The sequence below is a fragment of the Gracilinanus agilis genome, chromosome 1 (assembly GCF_016433145.1).
Source record: "Gracilinanus agilis isolate LMUSP501 chromosome 1, AgileGrace, whole genome shotgun sequence".
Taxonomy (NCBI): Eukaryota; Metazoa; Chordata; class Mammalia; order Didelphimorphia; family Didelphidae; genus Gracilinanus; species Gracilinanus agilis.
In genome coordinates, this window is record NC_058130.1 from 614,512,200 (window position 1) to 614,532,025 (window position 19,826).

The following is a 19,826-nucleotide window of genomic DNA, read 5'->3' on the forward strand; positions in this document are numbered from 1 at the left end:
GTGGTGGCAAAGAACTGGAAAAGGAGGGTATGCCCTTCAATTGGGGAATGGCTGAACAAATTGTGGTATATGCTGGTGGGTGATGGAATACTATTGTGCTCAAAAGAATAATAAACTGGAGGAATTCCAGGTGAACTGGAGAGACCTCCAGGAACTGATGCAGAGTGAAAGGAGCAGAGGCAGAACAACATTGTACACAGAGACCAATACAGTGTGGTAAAATTCAATGTAATGGACTTCTGTACCAGCAGCAATGCAATGACACAGGACAGCTCTGAGAGACTTATGGTAAAGAACGCTGCCCACATTCAGAGGAAGGACTGCAGGAGAGGAAACATATAAGAAAAACAACTGCTTAAACGCATGGGTTGAGGGGGACATGATTGGGGATGTAGACTCGAAACTACCACACCAATGCAACTATCAGCAATTTGGAATAGGTCTTGATCAATGACACATGATAAAACTAGTGGAAATGTGCATTGGCCATGTGTGGGGGGAATTGTGGGGGGGGGGGTGAAGGGGAAAGTAGGAGCATGAATCATGTAATCATGTTAAAAACAAATATCAATAAATGTTTGTTTTTTTTTAAAGGCTCTTACAGGAGGCAGCTAGGCGGCATAGTGGATAGAGAGTCATATCTGGAGACGGGAGGTGCTAGGGTCACATTCGACCTTAGACAATCCTAGCTACTTGACCTGGGCAAGTCAGTTAACCTCCATTGCCCAGCTCTTACCACTTTTCTGCCTTAGAGCTAATTCTGAGCATGATGGATTCTAAGACAGAAGGTAAGAGGTTTTTTTAAAAGGCTATTACAATAGTCTCAGCAAAAGATGATAAGGACTATTTGAACAGAAAAAGGATATACTCAAGTGGTGTACAGATGGTACGAAGGAAGAAATTACAGGATTTGACCCAAAAAAGTTGGATATGTGGGATTAGGAGCAAGAGTGAGAAATTGAGGATCTCGTGAACATTGCCAACTTGGGTGACTCAGGGTGTGGTGGCACCTCAACAGCAATAGTAAGGTCATGTGAATCTAAAACCAGTGCCCTGGTGGAGGGGACTCACTCCTTGATAAATGTCCTTGATCTTCACTGAATTAGAATGACTAAATTCTAGTCACCTCTTCAGTGTTTCCAGGTGCTGACACCTGGCCTCTTTCCTCCTCCTCTGGACAGCCCCTCCCACTGAGTCTCTCCAATGCTAAAGAGGAACATTTGTGTCCCTTTGCTCTTTCCTCTGTCAACTCTTCTCCTTCTCTCCAGTCACTGATCTGAGAACCAACCACCTACTCAAAAGAATCTTGAATTCAGATCAGTGTGTCAAAGGCTCTTTTATTTCATCCTCCCAAGAATGGTTACTCCCCCCACCAGCATTAAAGTGTTACAGCCAGCAAGCAAATACAAGGCATGGGGGCAGACAGCCTCCTTTTATCCTAGTCCCTGATGCAAACATAGTCCCTCCCCTCATTCACTATTGGCTGGTTACTTGAGAGTTACAAAAGCTAACTAATGGGAAGGTTTAATTTGCAAGACCAATTATCCTGATTATTCAAGCAGGTTTTAACCAATCAAAACAAGAACTGTTCCAATCCTATCTATCTGCATAAAGTATAGCCTTTTATGGGGATTTCTTATCAGTTTAGGTCTTATCAGCTGACAAGTATTGAGGAAATGAGGCTTAGGAGGGTCCTCTTCTTCCTACCTCAACTTCTTTTTATATCTTTGTGAGAGGAGTCCACCATTCTTTAGGTTCCTGCTCCTCAAATAATCTCTGGCATTCAATCCCTGGTTCTAAAATTCCAATAAACTTCCAGGAAGTTCTGGAAACATTGGATGGAGGAGGAGCTAAATAAATATGGTTGAATGAATGAAATGAATCAGAGGTAAGTAACTTCTGTTTCTTGCTCATTTTCTCAGGATCTTTTACCTGCATCTACACTTAATATATCCCACCAGTCGAGAGAGATGGAATGGATAAATAAGCTGTGGCATATGATTGCCATGGAATACTATTACACTCTAAGTAACAAGCAGATTAATTTTTTTAATATGGAAAGACCTGCATAAAATTATGAAGAACAAAATGAACAGAACCAAGAAAATATTATATAGCAACAGAAATAATGTTTGAAAAACAATTTGTTTACGTCTAGCTCCAGAAAAAAAGAACTAATAAATAGAAATAAGCAAGGCATCGTTTTATATATACATATATATCTTTTTTTTTCAAATGATGCCTTCTCTAGTGCAAATTGTGGAGAGAAGGAGGGAGATGCCTGGGAATTTTAATGTAAAAAAACAAATTAATCAATTAATCTTTTTAAGATCACTGGACTGATACTATTTGACTCAGTTATTAACTAGTCCTATGACCTTAGGCAAGTCACTTTTTATATCTACATAGTTATTAATACATGCTGAATCTCTTTCCCCTCCCCTCCACCATTTGATTTTGAATTCTTTGAGGGCAGGGAAGGTTTTTGTCTTTCTCTCTATCCTTAGTGATTAACAAAGAGCCAAAGGTGCCCAATCAATGTTTGTTGACTGACTTCACTGTTCTGATCCTATATTTCCTTATCTGTAAAATGAAGAATTTGGAAAAGATGATCTCTAAAGACCCTTCTAACTCTATCATTTTATGGAATTTCCTAATGGAAGCAAAAAAGGAAGAGTGAGAGAGAGAGAAAGGGTTGGGGGGAGAAGAGGGGACAGAGAGGAGGAGGGAGGAAGATGCCCATTTATCTACTTATGTTTGTGTTCAAACCATGTTGTTATTTTTAAAGTTTGCAAAAGCTTGTTCTCGCCTGCTGGGGGTTTTTTTGATACCCAAATATGTTTATGTATTCCCCATATGCTCAAAAATCATTGTATATGATATGTTTTCAGTTTTTCTTTAAACTGCTTTTATGCATCAGACAGGGAAAAAAAATGCCCTGCACATATAAGAGAGGGAATAAAATACAGGGCCATGTGGCATCATGCAGGATATGTATGAGCTGAGGGAAACAATAAGACCTAATAACCTCCTTCACAGTTCTAATTGCTTTCTTCTCCACACAAAGAGCTGCACTAGTAGCACCACCAGGCCCCTTAGGGAAATCTTGGGCTTGTTATGAGACCAGTGGACAATCCTTCCATCACTATGAATCGCTGGCAGTTTATGTCAACAAATCCAATTTTAGTCAATCAATACCCAGGCCACCTTTCAGCTCAGCACTACCAGCTCTGGTAATGCTTCAGAATCAACTTCCCCCTTCCTCTTCAATTTCAGTGACCTAGTTTCAAATTAGCTGTTCTCACCCCAATTTGAGGTCAAGAATCCTGTTGGCCACCCCCGCCCCCTGACTTGTGAGCTCAAAATGGCACAGACTAGTTGACAGAGATGTGGAACCTCTTGCTCATGTGTCCCTTCAGCTTTCAACTGTCCTAGGGGAATGATCAGGATATGGGAGATGTGACTCTGTTTGCAATGTGGGGCAAGTAGGACTCAGCACTTACTTTCTGTATTTCATTTGTATAAATAAATGAGGAAACTCATGTTTCGTGCTATCAGAGTGAAGTGACCAAAACTTTGCTCCAGGAAAGGGATTGGTAACCTTTTTTGTGTCATAGCACAAAATTGGGGGGGAGGGGTTGGCACTCTCAGACCCATAGACTCCTTCTCAAAAATATGTTTTCTTTTAAATGTATCAGATAAAATACATAGAATTACTTAGGAAACCAGTATGCTGAAATACTTTTCAAAATATTTTTTTAACTCACAGACTTCAGGTCAAGAACAAAAGAGCATCAAATTTAGAGGGTACTAACTGCCTCCTCCTTTAGTAGCATAGACCTTATCTAGTTATCAAGAATAATGAAATAAAATGGAGAGCTACTACATGTTCTCCACCCAAGTCACTGGCCTCTTGAGGGGTTCTGAACTAATGTTGCATGCTCTCTGCACTAATGTTCCACCCCTCGACTGAAAAAATGCAACAGGTGCAAAAATGTCTAAGTTTCCTAGGTGTTTTCTGATAAGATTAGTCTCAATAACTAATGTTTATCTCATATTGACATATTCAGTAGGAAATATTAAGCCTGAATGAAAAAATGACCAACTCATAAAATGCTCATCAGAAGAGGGACACCTAGTATTAGGGATTTCATCTGATAAATGGCATCCAGTTTGCAGATTTTCTCTATCCACTGGTCAAAACAGAGTGATAAGTGTAACTATAGGGATGTCAAAACTAGTTAGCTATGAGTAGGGCTGATTTTCTCAATCTCTGCCTTCCCCTTTAAAGTAGAAGGTAGCCTCAACTTCCCATATTTCATCCACTTGTTTCCCTCACAAACTTTTGGATCTCATCTTGATTTTAATTTTGTTTTCAATTAATAAGTGTTTATTTACTCTCCCTCCCCTCTCTCTACACACAAAAAAGAAATCCCTCATAACAAAAATGCATTCAGGCAAAACAAATTCTTATGTTTGCTTTGTTCAAAAATGTCTGCCTCATTCTGTATATTGGTCCATCACCCCTTTTGAAAGGTGAGTAATATTCTTCATCACTTTAGCATTTTCTATAATCATAATTGGTCATTTGAGTGTAGAAAGGCAATGCAGTAGTAACATTATCATGCATCAAAAATCACGGTCTACTTAGAGATAAAATATTTTAGTCTAACTAGCTCTAAAATCTATCTGTATCAAATACAACCTCTTTCTTCTATAAGGCATTCCATCTATGGATTTATAGAGAATAGATTCAGTCCTCAGGAAAACTTAACTCCCCAAAGAATCTTCCCTCTCCTCTCCTCTCCTCTCCTCTACTCTCCTCTCCTCTCCTCTACTCTCCTCTCCTCTCCTCTCCCCTCCTCTCTCTCTCTGGCTCTCTCTGGCTCTCTCTTTCTTTCCTTCCCTCTCTTATTCTTTTCCCCTAATCCTGTAATTACTTTGCAAAAAATCTCTATAGCAAAGTTTATGTAGACTCCTATGTTTTCCCCAAAAAAGATTAAAGAGGGTCCTTTCTAGAAAGATATTGTTCAAAGTAGTAGATATCAAGTATAGGACAGCTATTATTTTCCTCTGTGACAAAAGATTCATAAGTACATGTTAACAAAGACTCAAAGCTTGGAGCAATAGCCCATCACTTCTATCATACCCTCTAAAAGAGCAAAAATTCCCAGGACAAGTTGGGGAACTATTGAACAAATATTGCATTATCAACTTGGATCATATATAAATTTCTTGCCCTCTAAACATGGTTTTGGGATCTTGTATTTATTTAAGCTATAGCTTGTTGTGGCACTGATCATCAGTTCCTTTGAGAAACCATTAAAGAAATGGCCTCCTGTTAGGCAATCACTACTCCAACTTAGAAATTCCTATCTCTTTCATTCAAAAGATTGCCACCAAGATTGGAAACATGGATTTTTCAGGCTCTCTGATAACCTTTTGGTAACAAAGGAAACACAAAGCCTAAGAGGCATCCATAGGCTGGTCCCATAATGGGCTTTCAAAGACAGTCACATACTTCCCTGTTCATTATAAACTGCCACAACACCTAGGTTTGGGGGCAGGTGGGAGGGAGATAGTGAAATCTACCTCCCCTGCCACCCGCCAGAAATCCATTAATTGGCCTGGATATAGCCCCAAAAGATTGCAGCTGAGATGTAAATTATCTTCAGCACAGACCCCAATCATAAGGGCAGCCATACAAGAACAAATCAGGAGTTAATTAGTTGTTCATGTTCTACTAACAAGGGGCTAGAGCCTAGGGTCATCCCTACATGTGGCAGTGCATATACTCATCACCATGATGGCCCCCACTCCATCTATATAAACCTATAGCAAGCAACTTTACCTTTGCAGGTCTCAGCCTCCCCTTTTTTGTAAGGAGGATACTCTATAGTCTACCTTACAGAGATAATGTGATGACCAAGAGATATTGTATGTAAAACAGTAACTACAAAGGGGGTTGGCATTGCTATCACTACACAGAAAATTTTTTCAGTCCTTGGACCACTAGGGCTAGGATAAAAGATCCTAGAAACTACTTATTACTTCTCCTCTGTTGGTTCCCCTTCCTGTTGTCACCCTGCGTGGGCACGCACGCGCGCACACACACACACACACACACACACCTCATTTCATCAGGACAAATGGGAATATTAGTGCTGAGGTAGGTGATTAGATGTCAGTGAGAAATGGCAGAAATAAATTATTAATTCATTGCAGAAACAAAGGTAAAGATATTGTCCTTTGAAAACTCTTGACCCTGCCAAAAAAAAAAAAAATCTGGCTGTGGACAACCAAAGTTGATCTGGGGAAAGGTTTCGATTTGATAAATATTTATTAAGCACCTATTACATGAAGACGCGAGAGACAAAAAAGATTTTTCAATAAAACAGTTTTTAATGAAGAACACTCTCTCCCCCTTCTAGAGCTCACTAATTGCAGTAATACAACAAATATACAGATTAGTAAACACAAGGTCATTTGAGGAAGGAGAATTTGGTCAGAGGGTAAAAATAGGGAAAGAGCTATTTGGAGCAGTATTATCCTGGTATCCCTGAAACCCAGGAGTCCTGGGGAAATTATGATCTCAGAAAAAAGAGAACTCTAGCCTTCTTTGAGAGACTTCTGGAAAATTCTATGGGGTAGATGACTCTGACTCCAAAATTATCACCTGACAGTCATGATTTCTGATGTAAATATGTGTATGTCTTCTATTTTGATGATGGAGTTTATAGTCTGCTTTCTCCCATTTTCCTACATATAAGAGAGCTTCATCCATTGGGTGGGCAGAAAAGGGCAGAGAACGATTCTACTAAATTCACTCTTGCTTTCATGTCTCAATTAAATGATTTTGCAACTGGATTGTGACTCTTGCATAGTGTGACAACAGTATTGCATTAATGGAGGCTCAGGGTAGGATGGAGATCGGTGGAGTTTCTAGCCTTGGACTTGAGTTCATAAGAATACCACAATCTCTCCTGGGTTCACAGATACACTGGTAGCTCTTCTTCTTTCTCCTTGCTCTCTCCACAGTCTGCCAATTGCTTTTTCATTTTTGCTCACTCCTTCAATAGCCCCTCTTAAAAAAAAAAATTCCATCTCCAGGTTGAACTCCATACTCATGGTGGCTCATGATCACCCATGGCCTCCCCTTTCCATGTGGCTTCCTATCTCTTTCTTTCCTTTTCTTAGTTCAGATTCCTGCTCTAATTCCTCATCCATGGAAGTGTGATGTCATGGGACTTTTTTTCAGTAACAGAAGCAATTTTGCCTCCTCAATTTGGGTTCTAGAAGTTGCTAAAGAGCTTCCACTAAGAGCAAACTATCCTATTTCACCCCTTTGAATAGCTCCTTTGGCTTCTGCCTCCCCTTATCTCAGAACCTTTCCATAAAAACCTCAGCGCTGGGGTAGCAAAGTGGCTCAGTGGATAGAGATTGACTGATTGGCAGCATAACAAAGTGTAAAGAATAGTTTCACTGACTGACTGCTCTTGCCCCCCCTTTTGGAGCTTCAGTCTATTTTTAGGTCCCAGTCCTATGTAAAGCTTCCTTTTCTAATTTTCAGAGGATCCCACAAAGGCAACAATGGTTTCTCGTAATGTTTGCCTCTCTCTCTCTGAATGTTGGAATATTTACCAAAGTAGCCTCTTCAAAGGACTTCTAAGGAACTCCTAGAATTTTTCATTTATAAAAAAGTAGACGATTTTGAAAACGTGAGTTTGATTTAAAGTAAATAAGTATTCCTTTTATTGGTCAGATTAGCCTTTTGGGGGGAAGGGAAGAAAGGTTAGATCAAGATGCAAAACAAAACTTCTAGTTCTTGTTCTAATTCTCTATAGGACTTCAGCAAAGTCACTTTCCCTCAGTGTGAGAATATCTTTAGATTAGCAATTCCTCTTCAAATGAACTTCAACGTTCTTTCTCACACCATTAGTCCTCTTCCTATAGCTTATCCTGCAGTCAAACAAGAGGACTAACCTATGCCCAAAACATTTTGGTTTTCCAAACTCCTTTGTCTAATATTGTTTCCTATCCCTAGAGCGCTTCTTGCCTCCATCTTTGTTGTTGACAATCTTCTCGTCCTTAGAAACCAAATTTAATATCATGATGCCCCGTCTGCAAAGCTCTCCTTGATTCCTCTAGCAAGGAAATATTTCCCCTCATCTCGCGTCATAGTACTTAATATTCTTAATATTAATAATTGCATTTAAACTTGTTTTGTTTTTTTGTTTACATATTGTGTCTTTCCCAATAGATTGTAAACTCCTTGAGGACAAAGAACATGCCTTATTTATCTGGGTATGTTATCTCACTGAATGAGCATTAAATACCTGTTTGTTCAATGAATACATAAACTACTTTTGCATCCAAACTAGGCTGGTAATTCCCATTATGCTTGCTCTGTGAGTTGAAGGCTACAAAGGCAGATGCTATCTCTCTACTCCCTCACCCTTAGATTTAAAAAAAAAAAAAAAAGCATTTCTTTATACAGATTGATGAACTATTTAGAGATAGTTGGCAGTGTGGTGCAGTAGATAGAGTGTTCAATTTGGAGTCAGGAAGACTTGAATTCAAATCTGATCTTAGCCACTTCCTAGCTGTGTGATCCTCCACAAGTCACTTGACCTCTATCTGCCTCAATTTCTTCAGCTGTAAAATGGGGATGATAATAGCATCTACCTCCCAGAATTGTGAGGATCAAATTAGAAAATTTTATAAAATCACTTAGCACAGTGCACACATAGTAGGTGCTAATATAAATGTTTATTTCCTTCCCTTCCTTTCCCTTCCCTTCCCTTCTTGGAAGGCAAATTAAGGCACAAAACTCCCAGCGATTGTGTATCATTTAGGAAAAGAAGCATGTCTTTTACTTAGGTGAGAGTCATTCACAGATGTATAGGTATCAATAGGTTTTTTTGAGGCACTACTTATCTCTTCTATAATTCAGTTCTGTTCAGCAATTATTAAGTGCCTTCTATATATACACAAAGTAATGATTTATATGCTAAAGATAAAGATGAAAATAAAGGCCTGTCACTTAAGGGCATATAGAATGTTAGGGCTAGAAAGGACTTTGGAGGTCATTTATTCTGACATCTCCAAGCCCCAGAGGTTAAATGACTTTTCCTAGGCCACATAATTTAATGGTGGAGTTAGGACTTGAACCTAGGTCTCCAGACTCCTAATCCACTATTCTTTACACTACGTTATACTGCCAATCAATCAAAACAGTTTAATTGAGTCCATCTTGGTGTCTCCTTACCTTCTAGTTATTCAAATAATACTTTTATTTTTTTTAAAAAGGCAATGATATTTGACTGGCTTCAGGAAACAGCTTTGTGTTCCTAATAGGGTTCTGCCTCCTTGATTCAAAACTTAAAAAGGGCAATACGACTCTTTTCTCCCACCCCAAAAATTGATCTAGAAAACAGAATACAGACGATACAACGATGCCTCCAACTCTCAGTGGTAGCTGAGGAGAAGGCTAGAGATTCTCCAGCAACCTAGAGCTAGGCTTGAAGTAACATGAGGATGTAGCAAAGGTGAATACACGCTCCTTCTCTTCCAATTTTCTCTCTCTTCTAAACAGGCATATCTCTCTGCTGTTCTCTTCTCCTTAACTCCTCTCTCTCCTGGGCTGGCCACATGAAAAGTTGCAGCTCAACTCCCTATTTCTTCCTATTTCTTAGGGGGTTTTCATTATCCCTGAAAGGCTGCTTGACTTCATGTCAAAATATATTCAAAGGAGCCTCAGAGAGGTATGGGATTTATAGTCAAACTTCGTCCTATTTGTGGAAATGCTTCTGTGCCTGCAACTTTAAGGTTTTTCAGGATTACATTTTCAATTTATAGAAGTCACTTTAGCCAGATTTGCATGCTTGTACTAAGCCCAAAATTCCCCTAAAATCTATGTGCTTAGGAGTCCTTATTAAGTTCCCTTCCCTTCTCTTGAGTACAGTCCTCTGTTTACTGAATGAGGCTATCACAGCATCCTGTCAGCCACTTGCTTCTAAGGTCTCAAGAATTTCTGGCTAGGAAGGGGGAGTCAACTGTGCCCCAAAATCCCTTCCAGGAGACATAAGAATATAAAGCATTCTTTAAATGGGAAATGATAAGCAGAGACAACAGTTGCACTGTTGGTACACAGTCGCATGAGTACTAAGAAAAGAACATTGACTCTAGAGACAGAAGACGTGGAATCAAATCACTCCCCTTATAATTGTGATCCCTTAACCTCAGATTCTGCATTTGTAAAATGGGTCTGATATCTCCATCGAGCTATTATCTATTATCTATTATCCAAAGTGGTTTGTTTTTTACCCTGTACCTTCTTTCTTAGAATCAGTGCTGTGCTATGTGACCCTGGGCAAGTCATTTAACCCCCTTTGCCTAGCCTTTACCACTCTTCTGCCTTGGAACCAATATCCAGTATTGATTCTAAGATAGAAGGTAAGGGTTTGAAAAATTAAAAAATCAGTGCTGTGCATTTTTTCCAAGAGAGAAGAGTGGTAAGAACTAGGTGATAAGGGTTAAGTGACTTATCCAGGGTCATGCCACTAGGAAGTATCTGAGACCAGATTTGAACCCAGGACCTTCTGTCTCTGGACTTGGGACTCCTACTACCCCCAATATGAGTGTTTTTTTTAAACCCTTACCTTCTGCCTTAGAATCAATACTATGTATTGGTTCCAAGACAGAAGAGTGGTAAAGGGCAAGGCAATGAGGGTTAAGCGACTTGCCCAGGGTCACCCAGCTAGGAAGTATTCAATTTTGAACCCAGGACCTCCAGTCTCTGGGCCTGGATCTCAATCCACTGAGCTACCCAGCTGCCCTACAATTCTAGATTTTGAAGGAAGGAGAGATCACTACGGAGTGTGATGATTAGGGAAAGCTTCAGGGAGGATGTGGGAATTGATACAGGCTTTGAGGGATGGATGATACTTGTTATAACATAAGAGCACATTCTAGGCTCCTTACATGAAAATGAGCAAAAGTGAACGGGGAATACTAAAGGCAACACGGTAGCAATAGGAATCTTCAAAGGTTGGTAGGTCCAGAGAAAGAAGGCTCAGAGACCTTCAAAGCCCTTCCCCTTACTTCACAGATAAGACAGGGAATAAGGAATAGAATCAGGATTCGAACCCGAGCCCTCCGACTTCCACTCGCTCCAAATCCAGGCCTCTTTCTCCTGCACTCCGCAGTCCATCCTTGAAGAGGGGGCCTCCTCCCCTGTGCTGCAGCAGAGCAGTGATCAAGAAGGCTGAAAGGCAGGCTTGGCTCTAAGCCTTTGTGGAAATGGAGAGGGAGACTGCGTCATGTGGCACCACAACCCGGGGCACCAGGGCCCCGAGCATCTCTGCAGCTCTAATGTGGCAGACAGAGCTATAGAGCCTGGTGGAGGGGTTAGTGGGTCCTGCTGCGCCAGGGAGCAGTAGGAGGGGGCTAATTAGAATCCTTATCTCCTCAGGGTGAGCTCAGCCAATAGGAGTTTCACCTGATGATGTAATGCTTCAAACCTGCCGTCTCATTGGCTGAGTCTCTTTCTGAGTTCAAACTATTTATTCATTTTCAGAAATAGCAAATGGGCATAAACAAAACATTGAGAAGGGAAAACCTGAAGCACTGACAAGTGGGAGATACTAGTAAAATGCAGGACAATAAAAAAAAAAATTAAAAAAAAAAAGTCAGTGAAACTGCAGTACCGGGATTCACAGCTCTTATTAGGACGGGCTTGGGAAGCCCGGTTCTCCAGAAGGAGGCACAGAACAGTTCTCCCTTTATTAAGACAGGACGCCCCTTCCTGCCAGGGCTGCTCAGAGTGCTCCCTCAGGACTATTAAAGCTGACCTTCATCTCACCAGACTATACCCGAATCACTCCCCTGGCATCACACTCCGGTTAGGTCTGCCCTTTGTGTAGCTCTGATTAGTTGAATTATTGTCTGGCTGAAGGGCAGGCATAGAAGTTGAGTCAGATCTCCCGCCATCTTGTACTCCCTTCAGGCATTTGTATTCTAACCTATGACACCTTCGTGTACATTTCTTCTCCAGTCGGTGTCCTCCTCCCCACTACAGAGTAAGATCCTTGAGGGCAGGGGCTCATTTATCTTTCTAACTTCCCATTGCCTAGCTGAGTGTTGTGCACACATTAGATGACTAATAAATTCCTTTTACCATCATTTACTTCACTAGTGAGCTCTTCTCTTAACTGGACTTCTGATTCGGCTTGAAGGGTCAATTGTTAGCAGAGAAGAAAGAAAACCCACAAAGAATACCCAGAAGAATTCCTGAAGAATCAGATGAAGAAACGGGATCAGAGCCTGATAGCTGGATAAGATCTGAGAGGTCATCTGGCCAAACTAAGACAGAGAGGTTAAATGATTTCCACAAGATCACAGAAGTAGTCATTGGCAGAGATAGGATTCCTCTAATTCTAAGTTAAGGACTGTATTGACATTTTTTTAACCCTTACCTTTCACCTTAGAATCAATACTGGGGTTCCAAGGCAGAAGAGCAATAAGGGCTAGGCAATGGGGGTTAAGTGACTTGCCCAGGGTCACACAGCTGGGAAGTGTTGTATTTACTTTTTTTGAGTCATGAGCTTGGTCTCTGTTCTGTTCCGTGGTCCTGTTAGATGACCTTTGAGAAAGAGGAGAGCCAGTGCTTTGCCCTGACCAAAGTCCAGTTCTGCTCCTTTGATTGTGAGACTCAACACTCTCTCTGGGGTGCCAGATGACTTTAGGATTATCCTTGCTTCGCCCAAAGAGAGTGAGACAGCTCTTTCCTAAGTGACCTTGGGGCAGATGAGGATTATACAATCCACAGAGTATTTCTTGTGAACAAACCCCTTGACTAAGCACTTAGCAAAGAATACCAGTGAATACCTCCAAATCAGTCTATCAATAAGCATTTATTAAATGTTTATTATATACTAAGCATTAAGAATACAAAAACAAAATAAAACAGTTTCTACCCTTCAGAGAAGGAGCTTACATGTTATGTGGAGGAATGTACAACATTTATGAAAAGTAAATACAAGCACAGCAAGGTGGCTCAGTAGATAGAGTGCCAGACCTGGATTTGGGAGAATCTGGGTTCAAATATGACTTCAGACACTTCCTAGCTATCTGACCCCAAGTAAGTCACTTAACCCCCATTGCCTAGCCCAGTGATGGTGAGCTTTTTGGAGACCTTAGAGACCAAGTTCCCAAACTACACCCTCATGCCACATGTGAGCCCCCCTCTTACCCCAGACAGGGGAGAGAGGAAGCACTTCCATTGGGCTGCTGGGTAGAGGGGTGGGTGAAGTGAGGAATGACCTCAGGCATGCCTGGAGGGGGGTAGGGGAGCAGTCCCCTCTAGCACACTCTGGCACACATGCCATAGGTTTGTCAACACAGGCCCAGTCCTTACTGCTCTTCTGCCTTGGAACTGATACTTGAGTTTATTCCAAGACAGAAAAGTAAAGGTTTAAAAAACCAAAAAACAGGGGCAGCTGGGTAGCTCAGTGGAGTGAGAGTCAGGCCTAGAGACAGGAGGTCCTAGGTTCAAACCCGGCCTCAGCCACTTACCAGCTGTGTGACCCTGGGCAAGTCACTTGACCCCCATTGCCCACCCTTACCAATCTTCCACCTATGAGACAATACACCAAAGTACAAGGATTTAAAAAAAAAAAAAACAGAAAATGAACAGTAATTTCCATGGAAGACATCAGAAACTTGGGGTTTAGGGTGAGGGGAAGAAGGATCAAGAGGGGATAAGGAGAAGGCCATTTGACTTGAAGAAAGTCATGGCTGACCCTACTTTGAATGGAGCTAAAGTTCCAAGAAGTAGAGATGAGAAGGAAACCGAGGAAGAAGGTAATAGAAAATAGAAAGGAAAGAAGGAAGGCTAAGAGAAAAGAAAGGAGAGTAAAGAAAGGAAACAGGTTATTATAAATGGAGAGACCACTGAGCTGGGTGTCTGGAGCCCTGAATTCCAGTCGAGCTCTATTGCTAATTAGCTGTGTGACCTTGAACTAATCACTCTCCATGTCTAAATGAGATTTCTTCACCTGTAAATCGAGAGGTTTCTACCTAGATGCTCTCTGAGATCCCTTCCCAGCTCCCAAATGCAATGATCCCCCTTTGACAAGGAGCAAAAAAGTACCACAAGGCTCTATGGTCTCTTCTGAGAAATGCTTTGCCAACTGCAGCTGATAGTATTGTAAGCAGAAGTAGGAAGAGATAGATAGATAGATAGATAGATAGATAGATAGATAGATAGATAGATAGATAGATAGATAGATAGATAGATAAAATTATTTTTTTAAACTGCAGTAGCTTATCACAAAGCGCCTCAGAGCTGTGGGACTGTGTATGTAAGACTCATCTCTGAGCCCTCTGCTTAATTGAAAGCACAAGGAAATGTCTTCTCTTTCCAAATCTGCCCTTCCTAGCCTCCCAGGATGGATCGGCTCAAGCAACTGTCTCTTCTAAATCCTGGAAATGAGGAAACAAGGCTCCTTCCCTCTGCTGGTTTCATATTTGGGACTGAGGTGGTGGTGGAGGAGGTGCAGGGATTCCAAAGAAAAATGAGATTCAGGCTCCAGCAATGGTGAGCTTGCACTCTGGAGCCCACTTGGGATAAGGATGGAACAGGAAATTTTTTTTCTGACACAAGCAAAGGCCAGCTGAAAAAGCAATGGAATCTTAGAGCCAAGGGCATTCTGTCTAAGACTTTCTACCACTCCTACTACACACAAAGCCTTCTCCAGCTCTGGTGGGCACAAGCTTGCTCCCAGTTCACTATTCAGTTATGTAGAGCAGTGGATGGAATGCTAGATGGACTTGGAGTCAGAAAGACTTGAACTTAAATGATGCCTTAGAAACTTACTAGCTTTGTGACTCTAGACAAGCTAGGAAGACCCTGGGCAAGTCACTTAACCACTGCTTGCCTCAGTTTCCTCATTTATAAAATGAACCTATTTCTCAGAGTCATTATGAGGATCAAATGAGATAATTTTTGCAAAGTGCTTAGCACAGTGTCTGTCATATGGCATTGTTATATAAATATTAGCTCTTAGCATTTAGGCAGCTTGATGATATAGTGGATAGAGCCATCAGGTGTGGAGTCAGGAAGACTTGATTTCAAATTTGGCCATAGAGAATTAATAGCTGTGTGACCCTGGGCAAATCACTTAACCCTGTTTGCCTCAGTTTCCTCATCTGTAAAATGAATTAGAAAAGGAAACGAGAAACCACTCCAATATCTTTGCCAAGAAAACCTCAAATGGGATCACAGATAATCATTATTAAAATGACTTAAAAACAACAAAATTATGATCATTATTATTATTGTTATAATTAGATTGTCTGGACCTCTATTGGCAAACCTATGGCATGTGTGTCAGAGGGAGCTGCTCCCCTCTCTTTCTCCATCACAGATGAGGACATTTCTCCCATCACCTGCCCCTCTGCCCAGCAGCCCAATGGGAGTGTTTCCTCCCTCCCCTGTCTGGGATAAGGAGGAGACTCACATGCAGCATGAGGGTTACCATTTGGGCACTTGGTCTCAAAAAGGTTCACCATTACTGGTCTAGACTGTGGTTATACTCAATCTGTTGCATGGCTACACTTAGTAGCAGCTCCCTGGATTTCTTCTCTTGCCCTTGTGAGAATTTCTGAATCCATAATTATGAGAGTAAGTTCATGGTAGGACCTGCTACCAAGCTTTGGGGTAGCAAAGTAGTACCTCCCACTTCAGGGGGCCAGAGATTAAATTTTCAGCAAGAGACTGTGGTTATCCTTGGTGATATCGATTAAAAGTTCAGCGTATAGCATAGAGAGAAGGCACTATGTCAGTGAATAAGCATTTATTAAGTACCTACTACATGCCAGGCACTGAAGATACAAAGAAAGACAAAAAACAGCCCCTGCCCTCAAGAAGTATACAATTCAATAGGGGAAGACAACATAGAAAAAGAAGCTGAAAAGCAGGGGGTTAGGGCATGATGGAGGTCCAGAGAAGTGCAGTCGGGTGGAAAATTCTCACAGTTGATGGAGTGCTGGTATTGGAATCAGGAAGACTTAGATTCCCATCCCATTTTTGACACTTGTTCTCTAGAGGACTCTGAGCAAATTTCTTATTTTCAATGAGCCTCAGTTTCCTTCTTTATAAAATAGAGATAATGTCTGAAATCTCAACTCATAAGATTGCTGAAAATTTTAATGAGATCATAGTACTTAAAATAGTATATAATACTTAACACTTAAAGTGAGATCATTCAGAGATATAGAATAGTATACCGGATAGAGGTCCAGCCTTTGAGTCAGGAAAACCTGGGTTTAAAGCCATCCTTCTGAAACATAGAGACTATGTGACCTTGGACAAGTCATATAACCATTCAATATCTCCAGCTCTAAGACTAAGAGTTGCCAATGAGTTGTCTGATCTGCAGCCTCCTCAAATTCCCATTCCTTAAACCAATAACTAAAAAGTTCTATATAAAAGTGCTATTATTATAGTACCACTCTTGTTCTATCTAGCATCTCCTACTACATGGAAATGGGTTGGAGAAGTCATTTGCTGATAGGAACTGAGAAAAAGTTAATAATAGCAAATGAACAGACATAGAAGAAAGGAAAGGTGCCATGATCAGGGTCCGAGATGAGAGGGACAGAGGAGGGCCAGGAGAATGGAATAAATTTCTCTTCCTTCCTAGCCTACTCTTAACTATATTCCATCTCTGAGAGTGAGCCAGCTGGGACAAGAATCAGTCAGAGGTCCTTTCCAGAGCCAAGACTCCAAATAGAAAAGTTTGGCTTAGAGTCAGGAGGACCTGGGTTCAAATCTGTGGCCCTTCCTTTCTAGCTGTGTAACCCTGGACAAGTCACTTAATCCTAATTGCCTAGCCCTTGCTCGATACTTGCCAGAACTGATACTAAGACAGAAGATAAGAGTTTCAAAACAAAAGTAGTGTGTGCTAGGCATTCTCATCTGCTTCAAATCCTGAATATGCCCTGTGCTTTGAAAATGGGTCAAGACTTTGAGTATTATATATATATATATATTTATATAAAACACCCTGTCCACTACTTCATACTTTATGATCTCTTCCTATGAATGCAAGATCATCTGCTCATGAAAAGATGGCAAAATATGCTACTTAAGCACCCCATTTTCCAGTTTATGATTTCGTGAGAATGATATTTAAAGAACAGAGATCCAAAAGTGTTTTTTAAGGATGGGAAATGCTTTTATATAGGCAAGTGATATGAAAGAAAAGAAAAGCTCATTTTTATTAACATCAATTAATTTGTACAAGGTCACACTTTACATAATTTTAATTAACTTCCATTGAGTTGGATGTTCACTTTCCAAATGGAAATGTGTTCATTAAAATAAATGCTGGGCTCTGCAGGTACATCACCACCATGGTAAGCAGGAAAAGAAATTGGAAATTCTTTATGCTCATTCCGATGAATGCTGTGACTTAGAAGTGATCTTGGAGTCAAAGTTCCAGGAATACTTTTGACATTTACCAATTGTAAGACCTTAGAAAAGTCATGCATCTCTATGAGCTTCAGTTTCCTTTTTCATAAAATGAAAATAAATAAGAGCTGCTTTTAAATATCAGTAACATTTTGCCCTCTAGCTCAAAGAGAATTTAAAGCTGAAGGGACTTTAAAAATTATCTAGTCCAGCTCCTTCATTTTATAGATGAGGAAACTGAGACTCAGGGAGGTTAAATAAACGTCTATGATCATCCATCTAGGAAGTAGTAGATCTGAGATTTGAAAACAGATCTTTGATTTCACATTCTATGTTCTTTTCACTGTTATTCTATCTCTAAGATGATACATGTGAAATCTTTATGCAAATATTGTGAAAGGGAATTCTTCATTCTCTTTGTCTATTTTGAGTTAATCAGTCAAGAAACCCCTACTTAACACTTTGTTAGCCATCAAGTAAAATAATTCACAGAATAAAGAATCCCCTTTCACAATATTAAAGTGCTATATCTATGAAAGGTATATTGATGGTGTTAGCAATAAAAATATTAAATAAAACTTTTCCAGATAGAACTCTTTTGAGTATGGCTAGAAGAATTAGAATCATAGGTTTTATTCAAGAAAATCTCTAGTTCTCATTCCAATATTCACAAAAGGAAATAATGATTATTCTATTGCCTATATTTATTCTAAATTGCATAAAATGAGGTATAAAGGCTAAGAACCTCTATTTTAGTATCATTAACATGGTCTAGGGCAGGGCTTTCTAATCTGCATTCTTTGACTTGTTTTTAACAATATTTTCACAAGTCTATTTCAATGTAATTGGTTTCTCCTGTAATAATTTGTGTTTTATTTCATGAATTAACAATCATTAATTTGATAAGGGTATAGAATAGGTTTCAGCAGGCTATCAAGAGTCCATGACACAAAGAAGGCTCAGAACCATTGCCCTGTGGTCTGTGTTTATTTGTTTGTTTGCTCCTTCATTTAACAGAATCCAGCTGAGATAGCTGCATTATTGCCTCTCTGCCTACCTCTACATCTGTAACATTGACAGTGTTGTGTTCTTGAGTTCCCCACCAGTAATGAACCCTAATGATGCCATATAACATGTTTAGAACTACCTTTGAAATACCTCATGAGATTACATCTTAGTCTTTAGGTTTGTTCTCCAAATTGGGCAATTGCATATTTCTTAACTGAACATGACTTTGATTCACCTATTTTACTCTTAATACATGCCTACCAGACAATATTTTAATTGGCAAGTATTTAAGGGATGGAAGAGAGGAAGTTCCTGTAGACACAAGACCACTATGCTGAAACACAAAAGTTCAAAGTGCTTTCTTGGTTTCTTATGTCATAAGTTATTTAAAGATTTTTAATAATATTTTGTTTTTCCCCTATTATATATAAAAGTGATTTTAATGTTCATTTTAAAAAGTCTGAGTTCTGAATTCTCATCCTTTTTTTTTACTCTTCCTCCCTCCCTTCCCTCTCCCTGAGATAGTAAGGAATCTTATATAGATTTTATATGTGCATTTATGGACAAAATTTCCACATCAGTCATTTTGTGGAAGAGATTTCAAATAAAAAAAAGAAGAAACAAAATGAAATAGAGTATCAATGTCTGAATTCTGACTCCATCAGTTCTTTTTTCAGGGGGCAGATGACGTTTTTCATCATGATTGTCTTAGATCACTGCATTGCTCAGAATAATTAGGTCATTCAGAGAAATTCCTCAAGAAATATTGCTCTTACTGTGTACAATATTCTTCTGGTTCTTCTCACTTCACTTTACATCAGTTCATGTAAGTCTTTCCAGATTTTACTGAAATCATCCCATTTGTCATTTCTTTTTTGTTTGTTTTTTTTTTGTCATTTCTTATAGCACAATTGTATTCCATCACCATCATATGCTACAACCTTGATCAGTCATTCCCTAACTGATGGACAACCCCTCAATTTCTAATTCTTTTTACCATAAAAGGAACGACAATAAATATTTTTTATTTTATTTTTTAGAAAAAAAAAATTCCATGGTTACATGATTAATGTTCTTACTCTCTCCCCCCCAGCACTGTCCCTCCCATAGCTGATGAGCATTTTACCTGGTTTCTTCATGTGTCATCTATCAAGACTTATTTCCATATTATTGATAGTTGTACTAGGGTGTTCATTTAGAGTCTACATCCCAAATCATGTCCGCATCAACCCATGTGTTCAAGCAGTTGTTTTTCTTCTGTGTTTCCACTCTTGTAGTTCTTCCTCTGAATGTGGGTAGCGTTCTTTTCCATAAATCCCTCAGAATTGTCCTGGGTCATTGC